This window comes from Staurois parvus, unplaced genomic scaffold (genome assembly GCF_062004578.1).
Source record: "Staurois parvus isolate SC_StPar_1 unplaced genomic scaffold, SC_StPar_1.0 ptg000154l, whole genome shotgun sequence".
NCBI classification, from domain to species: domain Eukaryota; kingdom Metazoa; phylum Chordata; class Amphibia; order Anura; family Ranidae; genus Staurois; species Staurois parvus.
The window spans coordinates 3,023,609-3,043,493 of record NW_028317950.1 but is presented as its reverse complement, the minus strand read 5'-3'; the positions used below and the strand labels follow the sequence as shown (position 1 = coordinate 3,043,493).

General features: G+C 44.8%; 1 protein-coding gene across 1 annotated transcript in view; it reads right to left on the bottom strand.

Annotated features, from left to right (window-relative positions):
• ECM2 (extracellular matrix protein 2) overlaps nucleotides 1–19,885 on the bottom strand; it is an 80,714-nt gene that overhangs the window by 6,980 nt on the left and 53,849 nt on the right. The gene's annotated exons all lie outside the window — the stretch shown is intronic.

Genomic DNA, 19,885 nt, shown 5'->3' with positions numbered 1-19,885 from the left:
ACTTATCTGCTCCGTTCAATATGCAATGGTTTTGCACAGAGCAGCCCTGATCCTCCTCAAAAGAGATTCCCCCCCCCCCCCCCGGTGTTCTCGGCTCCTCCTCCTGCCAAGTGCCCCATAACAAGCCACTTGCTATGGGGGTATTCATGTGGGCCTGATTTTGAGCCATGTTCTGTGTGTCTATTGACACACACAGCGTGGCTCAGGCCCGCCCTCCACTCTTTGCTCATTGGCTGTAATTGACAGCAGCAAGAGCCAATGGCTATCTATCTATCGCAGCCTTTTTCAACTAGGGTGCCTTCTGGGTTTCTCAGGGGTGAGTTGGCAAAATGCCTAAATATTGCCCCAAAATGATCACCAAGCCAGCAGGTGGATCAAGTCTGCCTTTTTTTTTGTCACACAAAGCTAAAGGTTTTTATTGTGTAACATTGCAGCCATGGGTGCTTTGCGAGCCAGCTGCCTGTGCCCTAACAACCAATGATGTCAAAGAATGATAAAGAGGATGTTGTGCGCCTGAGGATGTTCTTGTTTGCCCCTCCCTGTCAGCACTGAGGTCACATTAGCTGATTGAGGGAGAGAAATTGAGGAAGAGAAACACTAGAATACTAATCAGTATCAGTGTGCAAAGGTATATTTACTTTGTAAAAATAGATCACTTCTAATGCTGGATTAAACACTGATCTACAGGTAGGGGGAAGCATTTCCTCAGTCTCCTCTGTCCCGGTAATCAGACTGTATGATTTGTAGCAAATCATACTGTATGCAGCAGAGGCTGATCTGTGTCAGATATTTGCAAACTCAGCCAAGAACTGCACAGGCAACAAAATTGACATGATTTTGTCATTTTTGAGTCATCTCAGTCCAGGAAGTAGATGGTGACCCTAGATGATGGCTGAACAAAGATGATACCATCCTTCTGGGGCAAAAAAAACAGTTACGGGTTTGTCAGGGGAATACTGTGGTCTCTATGAGATGTAATGCATAGCTGGAAATGTTACACTGACATATCATTGAACATACAGCACCTAACATCTTATGCTAGGTCTGCTTTCAATTAATTTCACTTCCTTTGGGGACAGCAAAACTATGGAGCACAAGAGGAATTTTCTCCAGTACTGTCTGGGTGCTACCCTTTGTTAGGTGGGACAGCTAAACTCATTTTCTGGGCCTTTCCATACTCTGTCTGAGTAGCAGCAAATAGAGAGAAGATTGGTGAGGTTCCTGAGACAACATTCTCATTTTGGATAAGTACCCTTTACAGATGTGTAACCCTGCATCTGTAATGATTGTCTGGTGTGGATTAGTAATGGTCAGCCTATTGGTTAACATTTGGTGCTTTTAATGCTGCAGAAAACTGTCAGAGACTATGGTCATTATTATTATTATACAGGATTTATATAGCGCCAAAAGTTTGCACAGTGCTTTACAATATAACAGGAGACAGTACAATTACAAATACAAATACATTTCAGTACAGAAGGTAAGTGAGGGCCCGGCTCATGGAGCTTACAATCTAAAGGAAGGGGGAGATGATACAAAAGGTGATAGCTGCGGGGGATGATCTGGAGTAGGTGATTCAAGTACAGTTCTTAGGTGGAGGTGGGGTAGGCTTCCCTAAAGAAGTGCGTTTTCAAAGATCGCCTAAAGGCAGACAGAGTGGGATCTGACCAGGCATGCTGTGGTAGGGAGTTCCAGAGGATAGGAGAGGCTCTGGAGAAGTCCTGGAGGCGAGCGTGGGAGGAGGGAGCTAGAGAGGAGGATATCATGAGAGGAGCGGAGTGGGCGATTTGGCCGATATCTGTGGATGAGGTCGGTGATGTAGCTAGGGGCAGTGTTGTGGATGGCTTTGTAAGCTGTGGTTAGTAATTTGAATTTTCTACGTTGGGTTAGTGGAAGCCAGTGAAGGGAGGGGCAGCAGTTGTTGATCAGTCGGTAAGGTGTATGAGTCTAGCGGCAGCATTCATAATAGACTGAAGGGGGGATAGCCTGTGGAATGGGCGGATTTTGGAAATGTTACGGAGGTTGAGGCGGTCCACAGACTGCTGGAGATCATTGCCATTAAAATGTCTTTCCAAATCAAAGCTCCCACATTTGTCCTCTCTACAGCACTTTTAAAATGACTAAATTAATATTTTCCTTCACTGACCCAAACCTCCTAGTCAGAAAAAAACACTGACTGCTTGCTGTAGAAGCCCAGGGGTTTCACATTAGGTACCAAAGGGCAACATGGGGCAGTTTGGGCAGCATATGGGCTGCTTTAGTCTACCAACCTTTCATCACTCATGCATAGGAGAAAGACGACAAGGATTTTCTAGCATATTCTGTGCCATACAGTCACTATAAGAGAAATATATATTGTACTTACTGCTGGGGGCTGTAAGTACTATAGTTGTAGTTACTGTCCTGCCTAGGTCTAGTCTGTAGTCCTAGTTTTATGGAGACGTTGACTCTATTATTATCCCTAAGCGCCGTCGTCCTGTTTTTTTCCAAAGAAAACAGAGAGAGCTTCTCATGTGAAATTATAAGGCCATGCTCTGATTTTCTGGACGTGGGATACAATTCTTGTGGTTTATAGACTCCTGCATGCCTGAGTATTTGTATTTGTACATACATTTCAATGTCTATGCATAGCTCCAGGAGAAGACAGGCTGGCTTGGCAGAGGAGGTAATTGCCAACCGGGATTGTGCTTTGATTGTTTTTGGCCATCTCTGAGGACCACGTGTTGACCGCAGAACAGGACTATCGCCCAACTTTATGATGCTGAAAAACTTCATACAAGGTAGAGATGGCAATCTAGACTATGGTTCACAAACCCAAAAGTCTTGCCACATAGTGTTAGAAACAATTGTTGGCTTGAACCAATATTTATGGTGCAACCAGCATACCCAGCCTCATGTGACATGACATCATCATAGATGCAGCAGGATGGCGACATGCAGTATTCATGACACCCTCTATATTTTCAAGTATTGACAAGTTGGTAAATGTAAATAGGGTCACTTATTAGTTTTCAAATACGGGCTGCCACCAGGAGAGTTAGAGGGGCCTTTTACAATAATGCAGATGCCTAATTGTTAAGAAATGGAGCAGGTGGAGTCTTTCTTATCCTCTTGGCTACACAAAAGGTGCTGGGTGGAGATGGTGAGTCTATTTATCCCATTCATGGCCAGATTTTTTATGGAAGCATAGATTCCCATGCCAAGTCTAGCAGTGTCAGCATGCATCAGTGAACATGACAATACCTCCATTACTAGTGTTGCTGTTTGAGAACTAGGGACACGCACACAGTTGAGCATTCCTGGTTCTCTGCTGTAAGGTTAAAGAATATTCTTGGAGCAAGAGGACAGTGTCACTGCAAGCAGGACTAGATTTGTGCATAGCCAATATAGGCCAGGGACCCGGGTGCAGAACTTCTTGGGGGGGAAGGATATACTATCAGAGCTGCTGTTAGAAATCACAGAGCCCCTGAAACCCCCCCCCCCCCAAAAGAAATATCAAAACTATATTTTTGCTAAAAATACACTGAAATTATTAGCTGACACAAACCAAAAATAACGTACAAAATTCCTGTGAAATCTAAACCAATGTCTCACTGTGTTCATTCAGTTGAGGAAAGGAAGGGGCCTGTAAACAAGACCGTAAGCCCTCCACCTTAAGGGCTCATTTTAAGATGCTCTCCATCTTAAAATGATCCCCCTGTGTGTCGCAAGCATCAGGCAAGAAAGAGAGGAGGGGAAGGCAGCAGCACAGGGGACAGGGGCCACAGGGGGGCCCAGGTAGAAGGGAAAATAATATCATGGACAGAAGGGGTTGATCAGTGCAGCAGGGAGGGGCAATTACTGGAACTAATCCTCTGCAGTTCCCTCCTAAAGCAACTGAAAGATGGCTTTATTTCCTCTCCTTCCTGACAGAATTCAGCTGCTGTAGGGAGCTCCACACAGAGGATCAGTTCCAGTAATTGCCCCCCCCCCCCGCCACACTGATCACCCCCTCCTGTCCATGATCCTATTCTCCTTGCTTCCCAGGCCCCCCTGCTGAACTGATGGGACCCAGCTGTACCCCATTACCAGCAGCTCTGTATGCAACTGCCAATACATTAACTAAAACTGCACTGCTTGCAGATGTCTGATCTTGATAGTTTTATTCTATAGTATACTTGAATAGCCCTGTCCACTGCTGGCCACCACAAGCACCCGCCAGGAGCTGGTAGATGGTGGCATTCTCATTGCCAAGCAGTGGCCTCTCAGGCTGCAGTGTCTGCCTTTGGGTGGCATCTTGTACCTAGACATGTTTGCAAAGAGTCCACTCCAACTGGTGAGTGGGGATTGGATCATTAATCACGGATGGCGTGAGCACACTTTGTTTGAAGATTTTATTGAGCACTATTTTTGGGATTGGAGCACATTCTTATATACATTTGGGACTTTTGTTTTTGACTTTACACATTTATATATTTTTTTGCGCCGTGGAGTGTTTATATTTATATTTGATTGTTTTTTTCCTTTCATGAGCAGCATCATTTAGAATTTGATTATATTCATTTTTTTTTTTTTTTCCTTTGGCGCAGGTTTTATTTTATTTTAAACATGCTTGCAGCATACCATCCTCTTTCTCAAGCCTGGTGGAAAAGGGTCTGGCATTGGCATTAATAGCAGTCTGTCTCACAGCTTACATCCAGAGACAGTCCTTGAACACTGGCCGAGGGAAGGGAGGCTTTTACAATTTCTTAGATAACTAGTTCATGCCAGGTTCCTAATGGTTTCTCATTCTTGAATTTAGTGAACATCTGTGCCAACTTGGGGTTGCAGGCTGCATAGTTCCATCAAATAATCCCTGGTACCTGCACCCTGAATTAGAGATCCCTGAGCTCTAAAGTTCCTGCCAGCTGTTGCTATATTATATCCATGTCCATGTGAAAACTGTACCTGACTAGGCCATTGTAAATGCTTTTCTTATTTTAAATAATTGATCTCAGTGTGTCTTTAATGCACAGTCATTTTAACCCTTTCGTTTTTTCATTTATGCAAATATCAAAATGATTTGATGAGTGAATTTTATGCAGACCTTCCTAGGCATAGCTTACGTGTGATGCTGAGCCTCTATAATTGAAAGAACTAAAATTTAGTGAATGAAAGGGACAGGTCAGGGACACTAAGGCAGAAGAGGAAAGGATCAGATGATGGTGGATGTTCTCCAGCCATGAAATGAGGCCGGCTCTATCGGACTTGTCGCAGCTTCTAATGTATACTGTAAGAATCAGAGTAGCTATTTCAGTCCAGGAAAGGACAACTACTATGCAAGACTGAAGGGAAGGCTGGAATTCAGGTTTAATGGGTTATAGTTGGAATATTCCAGCAGTTCTGCTATTAGAAATGAAAGCCCAACATTCAGCAACATTTTATTTATTTTTCTGTTTTGGGCGTATCAGAGGTCAGTTTTTAGTTAATATCTGTGTTTCTATTGGGGACATTTTTCTATACTTCCTGACGGATGAACACATAAGATGTGAGGGTAATCTCTCCAGCAAATGTATAAACAGTAATGATTGACCAATGTAATTAAAAAAAAAAAAAAAGTTATCACTATTGACTGCTTCCCAGTTGGAAAGTTTCCATTTATGATTTATCCTGTGCTAGGTAGTGGGAAGAAATCTCTCAAATGGGAATTTAAGCAACAATGACACCCTAACACATGGTTTCTCAACCAGGGTCCCATGGAACCATAGGGTTCCTCCAGAGGTTAAGGGTTCCCTGTGCAATGAGCAATTTCTGCCTCTCAGATAGGTTCTCACTGAAACCATTAATCTTTATAGCTATCTGTAAGGGGGTGATTCTTTCCAATGACCACAGATGTAAGGAGCATTCTTCCCACTGACTATCACACCAATGTATTGTGAGTTGTAGATATGGTAACTTTTACTAGGGGTTCCCTGATACCTGAAAGTAATTTCAAGGGTTCCTCTGTGTTGAGAAGGTTGAGAATAGCTAACTTAATATATAGCCCTGCCCCACTCTATCCAGATTAGGGAAATAAACTTTTGGACAGAGTTGGGAATTAAATACATGCATAAGGAGAGTGCAAGATTTTATATGGTCATGTAAAACAGAAGAACAGGTCAGGGAATGAATCCTGAGAATTATGGACAGAACACATTGTACTAGGTCAGTACAGACTGATTAAGAATTGGAGTACATGAGTGGTCTGATGTTGTTTTGGCTGGAGATGGAAGCCTTAGATGGATGACAGTTGGCTCTGACTCTCCATGGACATAAGACAACAGTGAAGTGGAGGCCATTGTGTCACACTCTTCAATATAACACGTTTCCACTGCGATTGGTATTTATGATTGTTAGCATGGTAAAGTCTTCTTAAAACAGAAGGTATTCACATATCTCATTCCATCACATATCCCAAAAATAAGATAATTATTCCTCATTTTAGGACTTTGAGCAGAGCCATGCAAATTATTTCTTTACACGCATGGTGCCCAACCTGCGGCCCTTTGGTATATGATATTGGTATATAACACATACATATATATATATATATTGTGAGGTTAGCTCAGGTGGGGGATCTCCTTCCCTGGGACAAAGGTAGACCGCACAGCAGGCTTTCATCAAAATCTGACTGGTTGTCAGCTTTATTTAAAAGGTTCGCAGAAAATAAACAAAACATGAAAATAAACCCTTGCCATCCAGGCACTAACTAAACAAAAGGCGTTTCCTCTCTCAGAGGTGAAGAGCTTCTCCCTGTCACCGAAATAAAACAAAAGCAAACCTTTTCTTGTAGGTATAGTGCACACACAGCTCTCTCAGAACACCTCTCTGCGTCCCAGGCCACGAGCAACTCTTTGCTCCAGCCCTGTCTTATTTATACCACCTGTTGGTGGACATCAGTGGAGCCAAAACTCTGATCCGGAACCACCTCTGCCATTGTGGCCCCAAAAACCCGGAGTGGACTCCACCTTACACCTCACCGTATGATCTCATGCGAGGTGACAAATATCGTCCATCCAACACTTTGCCGTTCATACTGTCACATATCCCCCCCCTCTGCTCAAGCCCCTGCGGCTGAGCAACTGTCCCAACCAGACAATGGACCCGGGAGAGGGCATCTACATTACTTTGCAGTTTCCCCGCTCTGTGTTCCACTGTGAATTTGAACACTTGTAGCGCGAGAAACCACCTTGTCACTCGACTGTTTTTCTCCTTATTATCACACATCCATTTGAGCGGGGCATGATCAGTAACCAACTTGAACGGTCTTCCTAACAGGTAATATTTCAGGGCCTCCAAGGCCCATTTGATGGCCAAACATTCCTTCTCCACAATGGCATAGTTTCTCTCATGTTTGTTGAGTTTTCTACTTAGGTTCACCACAGGGTGCTCCTCCCCATCTCTGATTTGGGACAGTACCGCACCTATTCCCACGTCAGAGGCATCAGTCTGTACCACAAACTCTGTTGTGAAATCTGGAGTCACAAGCACAGGTTGGGCACAGAGAGCTTGTTTCAGCCTTTGAAATGCGGTCTCCGCCTCGGGATTCCACTTAATCATGACCGACCCCCTACCTTTCGTCAGATCTGTCAGTGGGGCTGCAATGGTGGCAAAATTGGGGATAAACCGCCTGTAGTATCCTGTGATCCCAAGAAATGCCCGGACTTGCTTTTTATTTACAGGTTGGGGCCACTTTTGAATCGCCTCAATTTTATTGATCTGAGGCCTAATGAGGCCTCGACCAATGATGTACCCAAGATATTTGGCCTCCTCTAAGCCTATGGCACACTTTCTGGGGTTGGCGGTAAGACCTGCTTCCCTCAGCGAATCTACTACCGCTTGCAGGCAGGATAAATGAGACTCCCAGTCTGGACTGTGGATGACGACATCGTCCAAATAGGCAGCTGCATATTGGCGATGTGGTCTTAGCGTTTTGTCCATCATTCGTTGGAATGATGCTGGAGCACCATGTAAACCAAACGGCATCCGCTTATACTGAAAGGACCCCTCGGGGGTGGAGAATGCAGTCTTTTCTTTTGCAGCTTCCGTTAAAGGAATCTGTCAATAACCTTTGGTTAAATCTAAGGTGGTTATGTACCGAGCCGTTCCCAACCTGTCAATGAGCTCATCCACCCGAGGCATCGGGTACGCATCAAATTTAGACACACTGTTCAGTTTCCTGAAATCATTACAGAAACGAATGGTTCCATCTGGTTTTGGGACCAACACTATGGGACTCGACCACTCACTGTGAGATTCCTCGATCACTCCCAACTCTAACATGTCTTTTATTTCCTTTGCCACTGCTTCCCGTCTGGCCTCGGGTATTCTATAGGGCTTGACATTTCTGCTGACCCCGGGCTGGGTAACTATGTCATGCTGTATGACCGTCGTCAGTCCAGGTAGGTGAGAGAAGAAATCTCCATTTTTCCTCACAAACTCCTTAACATCATTTTGTTGGGCTACTGACAAGGTTTCCGTTATAGGTACCTGAGGGGCCACGGGAACCACGTCCTTTTGGGGGCTTGGTACTGCCAACAAACTTTCCCTGTCTTTCCAAGGTTTTAAGAGATTAACATGATAGATTTGTTCGGGTTTCCTTTTCCCTGGCTGGTAAACTTTATAAGTTACTTCCCCCACTTTCTCCCTAATTTCAAAGGGACCTTGCCACTTTGCGAGGAATTTACTTTCCACGGTGGGGACTAGCACCAGCACTCTATCCCCAGGGTTGAAGGTACGGATCCTGGCACCCCGGTTATAAACCCTTCTCTGGACCTCCTGGGCTTGCTCCATGTGTTCCCGAACAAGTGGCATGACAGCTGCGATTCTATCCTGCATCTGTGAGATATGCTCGATGACACTTCTATAGGGCGTGGACTCTCCCTCCCAGGTTTCTTTTGCAACATCTAGCAATCCCCTGGGATGTCTACCATACAGTAATTCAAAAGGTGAATATCCAGTAGATGCCTGAGGTACTTCTCGTATAGCAAACATGAGATATGGTAGCAAAAAATCCCAATTTCTCCCATCTTTGTCCACCACCTTTTTTAACATATTCTTAAGGGTCTTGTTAAACCTTTCCACAAGCCCATCAGTTTGGGGGTGGTAGACCGAGGTACGGAGATGAGAGATTTTGAACAATTTGCATAACTCTTTCATAACTCTAGACATAAATGGCGTGCCCTGATCTGTTAATAACTCCTTTGGAATACCTACCCGACTAAACACCCAGACAAGCTCTTTGGCGATATTTTTAGCGGAGGTATTACGCAAGGGGATGGCTTCAGGATACCGGGTGGCATAGTCAAGTATCACTAGTATGTGCTGATGGCCCCGGGCAGACTTTACTACTGGACCCACTAGGTCCATGCCCACTCTTTCAAACGGTACTTCAATTATGGGTAGAGGTACTAGCGGACTGCGAAAATGGGGTGAGGGCGCAGAATATTGACATTCCGGGCATGACTCACAATGTGCTTTGACATCTCCATGTAAGCCTGGCCAAAAGAATCTCTGGGTTATTCTCTCCTTTGTTTTCTCTACACCCAGGTGTCCACCCATTATATGCCCATGGGCTAAATCCAGTACCATCCGGCGAAAGGGTTTGGGGACCACTAACTGTTCTACCACCTCCTCCCCTTGCTTTACCACTTGATACAGCAAGTTATTGTTAAGAGCCATGTAGGGAAAAGACACCCCTACATTTGTTTTCAATTGGCTCCCCATCAATCATTTTAATGTTTTCACAGGCTCTCTTAAGTGTGGAATCTTTCAGTTGTTCCGTACAAAAATCCTCTTTTCTGACCTCTAGGTCAGGCACCACATTCTGTCCACTCTCACTAGAGCCAGCGATCATCTCTTGTTCTTTATCCTCAATGTCTGGGGTTGGATCCAACTCCTCCTGCTCCCCAGCCATTACAGAGAAAGGAAAAAGGTCTACACCTTCCTTGGACACACCAACAGTTTCCCCTTCCACCTTGCCGTCAAAGGGGTCAGGAGTGAGTTCAGGAGTTTCCGGCGTTTCCCCAGCAGGGGGAGCTCGGTCCTCCTGACTCCCCTCCTTATCCCATAATTTCCAGAAATGGGGAAAATCTCTCCCCACTATGGCTTCATGAAGCAGAGAGGGCACCACCCCCACAGAATGGGTCACAGGGCCCCAGGGAGTGCCAATCTCCACCAGAGCAGTCTGGTAATTACGTGTATCACCATGAATACAAATAACCCCAATAGTGCTAGGGTGTAACCTTGCAGGGTTTACCAAATCACTTTTAACTAAGGTCACAACACTACCCGAGTCTAGCAGAGCAGTTACTGGCCTTTCATCAATGGCAATCACACACATTTGCTTTTCCATGCGTTTCTGACATGCTGCAGTACATACCACCTGTGCAAAAAGAGACATGCGTTTTCCTAAATAAGCATTTTCACATTGCATAGGTTCATCATTTAAAGGACAGTTTGCAGCAATATGACCTAACGCATGACACCGATAACATTTGATATGTTCAGTACTTAAACCTCTAAACGGCTTTGGGGACCTTCCTGACCTATTTGGCCAGTCTCTAGGTCCTAAGCCTACAGTCTCATTATCTGACACAATAGTCTTATCGTTTTTTTCCTGAGCCTTTGGCCCATGGAACAGTCTTACCGGATCTTCCAGATAGTTTTCCACCCCTAGTGACATTGGGGTACGGCCCAGGTGAATGAAAAAAGTCCTCAGCGGCTGCAAATCTCTCCACCAGGTCCACCAGCTCGTTTGCAGATTTAGGGTCTCCACGGCTGACCCACTTCCTCAAAGTGGCAGGGAGTGCACGCAAATATTGGTCCATGACCACACGCTCCACAATCTGAGGGCCTGACAATACCTCTGGCTGGAGCCACTTTTTGGAGAGATGTATCAAATCGAACATCTGAGATCTGGGTGGTTTGTCAGCCCTGTAATGCCACTGATGCACCCGCTGAGCCCGGACTGCAATGGTGACGCCCAGGCGTGCAAGGACCTCAGCCTTCAGTTTCTCATAGTCCTGGGCATCCCCTGGTTCCAGGTCATAATAGGCTTTTTGGGATTCACCTGTCAAAAACGGTGCAAGCAGTCCCGCCCATTGCTCCTTTTTCCATCCTTCCCGAACAGCAACCCTTTCAAAAGTTGTGAGGTAGGCCTCCACATCATCCGCAGGTGTCATCTTCTGCAAAACATAGCTGGCCCGCGCCATTTTCTGCTCCACTGGCAGCGGATCTGCAGATTCCTTCTTTAATTCTAATAGGTGTTGGGCCACCTGCTTAAGGAGCTCTCGGTCTACTTGTTGGGCTTCATGTTGTGCCTGTTGGGCTTCCGCCAACTGGCGATTCATCTCCCGTTGTGCTGCGTTGGCCTGCAGCAAGGCTCTTATAACTTCCTCCATCTTCCCACTTGCTCAGGAAGTTGCCCGCATCCTCCACCATATGTGGGGTTAGCTCAGGTGGGGGATCTCCTTCCCTGGGACAAAGGTAGACCGCACAGCAGGCTTTCATCAAAATCTGACTGGTTGTCAGCTTTATTTAAAAGGTTCGCAGAAAATAAACAAAACATGAAAATAAACCCTTGCCATCCAGGCACTAACTAAACAAAAGGCGTTTCCTCTCTCAGAGGTGAAGGGCTTCTCCCTGTCACCAAAATAAAACAAAAGCAAACCTTTTCTTGTAGGTATAGTGCACACACAGCTCTCTCAGAATACCTCTCTGAGTCCCAGGCCACAAGCAACTCCTTGCTCCAGCCCTGTCTTATTTATACCACCTGTTGGTGGACATCAGTGGAGCCCAAACTCTGGTCCGGAACCACCTCTGCCATTGTGGCCCCAAAAACCCAGAGTGGACTCCACCTTACACCGCACCGTATGATCTCATGCGAGGTGACAAATATCGTCCATCCAACACTTTGCCGTTCATACTGTCACAATATATATATATATGTGTGAAGGATGTGGGCAGTTTTCATAAGGTTGATTAGTGTGTGATCACTGGAATAGGGTTTTTTTTTAGGTATTTTTGCATATCAGCTCGCAAGACTATACATACAGTATATACATTGTGATCGATTATTTTTCCACATGTGACAATTATTATTATACAGGATTTATATAGCACCAACAGTTTGCTGAGCGCTTTACAATATAACGGGAGACAATACAGCAACAATACAGTTCAATGCAAGAGGGTTAGGAGCTTGGAGCTTACAATCAATTCAGTTTGATCCAATTTAAATCCAGTCTGAACTGATCAGAAGGAAAATTATGGTTATTTTAATTTTTGCTGATGTGATCATGTGCATTGGGCTGTCCTGGTTAGCTTTGCCCAATGTAGTCCCTACACATTGACAAGGCAATCTGCCTCGACACCTATGATTTCAGTTCAGCGAGGGACTGTCATTCATTAAAACCCTTCTAGGAACATGTGGTATGATGCCTCATCCTGGTCTTGCTACAGAGTATTTTATACAAAAATGAAAAAGAATATTTAGAAAGACATTTAGTGATTCAGCTACCTAGATCAAAAATAGCCCATATTATAGGGACAGTCATAGTGGGTATGTATATTACAAGGCTGAGAGTGACATCCCTCACAATTATCCCAACTACATATACTTAGCCTAGACAAGATTTAAAAGCGGTCATAGTATTTAGGATGTAGTGGGTGGCATACAAAATCAGGCATAACTTTTTTAAAAGCTGATTTATTAAAGCATGCAACCATACAAAGGGTTATGTTTGCCTCTAGCTGCAGCCATTGTAATAACCACATACTGACAGGACTTTTATATAGGAAGATTGTTCATCAAGTGGTAATGCCAGCATTATATGTTATAGGATGGCTGGTCACAATGTGATGGGGGAAGAGACAGAACATATCTGTCTGAGGTCACACTTGTCAGAGATAGGTGTTCAATAAAGTAAAGCTGGCCATACACGTTGCCCCATCCACACTTTTCAGCTAACTTGCAGAGCCTATTATTGTACTCTATCAACCGCCAACTGCAGCTGTGCGAATACTCAAACAATAGTATAAATAAAGGTGCAGTGCTTATATAATCAACAGTATGAATCACATAGTCTTATAAAATGGAATCATGTGTAAGGTACACAAAATAAAAGTCCACATAAAAGGTCAGAAGTAAAATATGGTGATGAGGATATCAATTACAGGGGTGAATTCTTCCCAAAGAACTTCTGGTGATAAATAAATTGCGCACTCACCAGATGCACAAAGTTATTGCGCATTTGAGAATACAATATCTCAGTAGGTCAGCTGAAGCTTCTTAAAGGGGCCTCTCCCATCTGATATGGATTCCTCCCCGGATACCTCGTGGGTGATAGCAGCTTCTCTCTCCTATGTCTTCCTGCACACACAGCAATCCCCATCTACAGGAAATCCATCCCTCCACCACAAAGCATCGTGGGAAGTTGAGGAACTACACTTCCCATGATGCTTTGTGGTGGAGGGATGGATTTCCTGTAGATGGGCATTGCTGTGTGTGTGTGTGCAGGAAGACACAAGAGAGAGAAGATGCTATCACCCACGAGGTATCTGGGGAGGAATCCATATCAGATGGGAGAGGCCCCCTAAAAGAAGCTTCAACTGACCTACTGAGATAGTGTATTCTCAAATGCGCAATAACTTTGTGCATCTGGTGAGTGCACAATTTATCACCAGAAGTTCTTTGGGAAGAAATCACCCCTGTAATTGATATCATCCTCATCACCATATTTTACTTCTGACCTTTTATGTAGACTTTTATTTTGTGTACCTTACACGATTCCATTTTATAAGCCTATATGATTCATACTGTTGATTACCGTATATAAGCGCTGCACCTTTATTTATACTTTGGTTTTAGAGAGGTTGTATTGGTACCTTTTTTTGCTGTCCCAGCTGTTCTGACATATAGCGCTCACTTTTCTTTCTTTTTATTAATACTCAAACAATGATTGCATCTGATTGGAATTGCATTGTTCGGCTGAGAATTTGCAGCCTGCCTCCTTCGACAAAAGTCGACTTAGGATGTGCCAAAAGGGCCAACCATGGAATGAATATTTGGCCGATTCAGTAGGAATCGGCTGAAATTTGTTTCATGTTTGGCCAGCTTAAGTACTTTTTTCCTGCGCAAGGCAGTTCTGCACAGACATCCTGGGCCCTGCAGTGTCGCACCCACACTGAGGTTGGCCACCACCAATGGTGCACATCCCACATTTTAGGAAATGCTGACCTAAGCAATATCTTATTTATCTATCAGGTAGACTTAGGAGCAGCACTACTGGAAATGTATGACTCCAGCCATGTACATAGCTCATATAGCCTAACCAAGAAAATTTCAAACACATTTTTACACAGCTATTTGAGTTCTTGGCAGCCATCGATTCAACAGCTGGCTTTCCAACCCAAACCACTCGGAATTACAGCCAACACAGGCTGCTGATGGGATCACGAGGAAAGAAAACACAACACCAATGGAGCAAATATTCACTGTTACCCAACTTTGGCTTTTGCCCTCCTTAAACAAAAAGCAGCCAGGTGGATGGAACCATCACTGTGATCTTAGACTAAGTAATGAGGAGTAAAGTGTCATTTTCCATACTGCATTGCTAGCTCTGTACAAGCAACAGCTCCATGAAAGGGGCCCTGTGCAATGGTATAGGATCATAAGGGAAAGAAGGAAATCCAAATAAAAAGAAACGGATCATAAAAAGAAACCCTGCCCTATATAATTACTGCTGTCCTTTGTATTTAGGACATACGATATATCTAAATGTATATAGTATACAGTATATATGTTGTGATATGGGGTGATTACTCTCAGTGGTACTGCAGTTTTTAACCGCTTGAGTCCCAGAAGATTTTACCACCTTTATGACCATGTAATTTTTTGCTATATGTCGCTGCGCTACTATAACTGGTAATTGCGTGATCATGCAATGCTGTACCCAAATGAAATGTATACATTTTTTTCACAAAAATAGAGCTTTCTTTTGGTGGTATTTATCACCACTGAGTTTTTATTTTTTGTGATATATATGAAAAAAAGACAAAAAATTAAAAAAAAGACAAATTCCTTTCTGATACAAAACATCCAATAAAATAAAAAAAAAACTTCATATGTTTAAGACAAAATGTATTCTTCTACATGTTTTTGGTAAGAAAAAAAATGCTATTGCGTGTACATCAATTGGTTTGTGTGGATGGCATCTACAAGCTATTGGATATACAGTATACTGGAATTTTTTTTATGTTTACCGTATATTAGTAATGGCGGCAATCAGTGACTTATACTGGGATTGTGATAGTGCGGTGGGCAATCTGACATTAACTGACACTGAGAAGAACTGACTGTCACTGACATCACCAGTGACACTAATATAGTGATCAGTGATATTATACACTATCACTGTACTAATGACACTGGCTGGGAAGGGGTAACATCTGTGGGCAGTTAAGGGGTTAATTGTGTGCCTAACACATCTTAACGTGGGTACTGTGTGCTGATTTTTACTACACACAGATTTGTTTTTGTTCCCTGCTTAGCAGAGAAAAGAAACCAAGATCTTTCTCTCTGGTACAGAGTCCTGTGTTGTTTATCAACACAGGGCTCTAGGCTGTGATTCAACACAGCCAATCAGCAGGTACTGGCCATGAATCAGATAATAAACCTTTGCACTTAACTGTCAGAGAAGGCAATTGTCACTTACCTTCCTTGTTCCTGCGCTGTCAAGCTTCCAAGTGTCCTAAAGCACTTCAGGGTTCTTGGCTGGAACACGTCCCTTCACCTCCTTTTCCTGTGAAAACTGTAAAATTTGGGATTTTTCTTTTTCTTTTTGCAGCAGAAACAGTGGTCACCATAATACTTAGAAAGGAAGATTTCCCGCAGCAGGCAATTAAACTGCAATAAAACCCTGAAAGGGATTTTAACACTTTCATACTCTATCCGAAAAAAGGTTAGGGCTTACATACATTTTAAATGGTTTTTGAAGATGTAGCACTACCCCCTTAGGAGTCACTGAGTTATTTTCAGGCTCCCTGTCTCTCTCTTGACCCCGTTGTGAAAGCCCAACCCCTGCTGAAGCCACCGTGCACTTAAGGCCAGAGTAAACTCTGATTATTACCAGAAAACAGACTCACACATAGTTTAAAGCAAATCTTCATAAACCATTTAAAATGTATGTAAACACTAACCTTTTTTTGGATAGAGTATGGAAGTGTTAAAATCCCTTTCTCCTGCCTTTATCGACCTGGGGGTCACAACCCAGCACCAGGATGCAGCAAAACCCATCTCCTCCATCAGGAGCTCTAAGTGAAAACTGGGTGGTACTTATACTCTGTGCCCTGGGAGATCCCACTAATCAGGTATGCTTTAAAGCAGGGGTCCTCAAACTACGGCCCGCGGGCCACATGCGGCCCGCTGAGGCCATTTATCCGGCCCGCCGGCAGGGGCGTATTTTCCACGAGGAAGGGACACTAAGTACAGGGGCAGGCAGGGGCCTGCTGTACCTTACCTGGCTCCGGTCCCAGTCCCACGACAATCCAGTCCAGGAAGCACTGCTTCTTCATTCACTCCGGCCACTCCCTCACTCCTGCCACTCGGCTCCGCCTCCTCACTGGTGATTGGGCACCAGAACTGTAGCTCAGGAAAGGCACACAGGCAGCCAATCACCTGTGAGGAGGCGGAGCCAATCTGTCCCGTGAACATCGAGTGAGGGAAAGGCCGGAGTGAAGGACAGCTGACAGGTAAGTGTGCCATGCTGATGGTGCTGCTGCAACCAGGTATGCTGGCTGTAGCAGCACCATGCTGGAACAGGGGTCAGCAAGTTAAGTGTGATTGGTGTCAGTGGTACTAATGATGGGGCATTATTCCTCCCACTGACACCAATGATGGGGCACTATTCCTCTCCCCACTGACACTAATGATGGGGCACTATTCCTCCCACTGACACCAATGATGGGGCACGATTCTTCCCACTGACACCAATGATGGGGCACTATTCCTCCCACTGACACCAATGATGGGGCACTATTCCTCCCACTGACACCAATGATGGGGCACTATTCCTCCCACTGACACCAGTGATGGGGCACTATTCCTCCCACTGACACCAGTGATGGGGCACTATTCCTCCCACTGACACCAGTGATGGGGCACTATTCCTCCCACTGACACCAGTGATGGGGCACTATTCCTCCCACTGACACCAGTGATGGGGCACTATTCCTCCCACTGACACCAGTGATGGGGCACTATTCCTCCCACTGACACCAGTGATGGGGCACTATTCCTCCCACTGACACCAGTGATGGGGCACTATTCCTCCCACTGACACCAGTGATGGGGCACTATTCCTCCCACTGACACCAGTGATGGGGCACTATTCCTCCCACTGACACCAGTGATGGGGCACTATTCCTCCCACTGACACCAGTGATGGGGCACTATTCCTCCCACTGACACCAGTGATGGGGCACTATTCCTCCCACTGACACCAGTGATGGGGCACTATTCCTCCCACTGACACCAGTGATGGGGCACTATTCCTCCCACTGACACCAATGATGGGGCACTATTCCTCCCACTGACACCAATGAAGGGGCACTATTCCTCCCACTGACACCAATGAAGGGGCACTATTCCTCCCACTGACACCAATGAAGGGGCACTATTCCTCCCACTGACACCAATGATGGGGCACTATTTCGCTCCATAAGACACACTTGGGGGGAAATGTCTGTGCGTCTTATGGAGTGGCCGGCCCAGTATTCCCGCCGCCATTGTATGTCCGCAGTCTCTGGTCATCTCCTGTACTGTGTCTGCATTTGTTCATAGTTTTTTTTGTTTGTTTTTTTTGAAACTATAGTCCGGCCCTCCAACGGTCTGAGGGACAGTGAACTGGCCCCCTGTTTAAAAAGTTTGAGGACCCCTGCTTTAAAGCATATCTTTGTAACACCCTGCTAAGACACAAGGTGGCAGTGTCCTGTAACTCAGTGGCACACACTGGTGAAAAGCTCTATGGATTTTATAGGCTGAACCGCAGGACTGTGTTGGCAGGATGTGAACTAAAAGACTACATTTCCCAGAGGAGCTGGCATGTGGGCGGAGGCACATATGTAGAAGCCTGTGAACCGGGGGCAGGAAGTGAGCTGAGAGAGTTGGAAGGAAGGCGTGAGGAGAAGACTGTGCGGAATGCCAGAGGACCAGACCAGGCTGCGGAGTGGGAGAGTGGAGAAAAAGGGAGGAATAGCTGAATACTGACATTGCCTACGAGTCTGGTGAACTACCTTGTTGGCCAGTGATCCAGGGTGCTGTTGTCAGGAACAAGCTATGCAGGAGGAACCACAAGACTGTTGGGGACCCCCATCTACAGAGAGACTGCCAGTGACCCGAATGATGCCACAGATCAGGTGAGAGAGTCCTGATTTCCAGCTAAGTTGCCACTGACATTCTCTTAAGTCAGTCATTCTCTGTCTAGTTATTGACATTGTTCACAAGTTACACATTTTGAGGCCTAGTTCACCCAGCCTATTAGCAAACACATTTTCAGCATAATCCAGTCATCAGACCCTACTGCAGTGTTTGCCCTCTGCGGGCCAAGCCACACCACTGCTTCTCTGCATTTGGCCCACATTCATCAAAGGACACTTTCCATTGTCACCATTTGCTATGGTGGCGTAGAGTGGGATCAACCTGTACCAACAAGTGCTTCTGCCCACTCCCCAATTTCCTGTTTAAAATCTTCAACTCAGCTTGTGTATTAAAGGGGTACTGCCCAAGTTGAATATTGCTTAAAGGGGTAGTACCTGTTCTTGCATTACTCCTTTAAGGAACTTTCACCTATTACAGCCAAGAAGATCTGAATTCTTGTAGTGCACCAACTTGGGCCCCAACAAGCATGCAGAAGACCCTACACTGAAGTCAAAGGGACATTAATTTACTGTTTTAAAGAGCACTTTCTTTTCTTCAGAATTGAACCTTGCCACCAGCTCCTGAGGGTCCACAGTGAGCTAGCCTTAGTTTTTTTTCTATGCACTGGGAAAGGATAAATCTCAGAGCTGAGGTCTTTTGGATTAAATTCTGAATTGTAGGACATCTAAAACTGATTGAGATTTTTGCTGTGTGTATAGACGTTTGCTTGAATTTGCCAAGAGTGATAACTTAATATTTGCACACCTATTACTTTATGTTGATTTACTGTACCCATGTTCAATTCCAATATAAACAATACAGCAGTTCACTTTAACCACCACCCTATAGAAGAAATACTGCTAAATTGCAGTTCCGAGTAAGGGGTGCGTGTGCACCCTACCCGCACCACCATTCATGGCCTCGGCTGTCACGGTTATTTCTTGCTGGCACTCGGTAATTGCTGAGTATCTCTGACGGGGAGAGAGACCTGTGTATAAACAACACAGGACTCTCTCCTGTCAGCTCCTGCACACTGCTTTGTATGGCTCTACATAGCAGAACCATACAAAGCAGTGTGCTTACAGTGAAACACAGCCTCATATTAAAACAGCACACAGTTAACCCTTTGATTGCCCCACATGTTACCCCTTCCTGCCCAGTGCCATTAGTACAGTGTCAGTGCTTTTTATTAGCATTGATCACTGTATTGGTGTCACTGGAGATGTCAGTGACACCAAGTCAATTTCCCCCCAGTGTCAGAATGTCCCACAGTCCTGCTATAAGTCACTGATCGCCACCATTACTAGTAAAAATAAAAATGATATATACTGCTATTTGACGTAAATCAATTTAATTTACACGTATTGGGATTTTTTTTAGCAAAGACATAAAAACCGCACAGGCAATAAAATACCACCACAAGAAAGATCTATTTGTGGGGAAAAAAGGCTGTAAATTTAATTTAGGTGC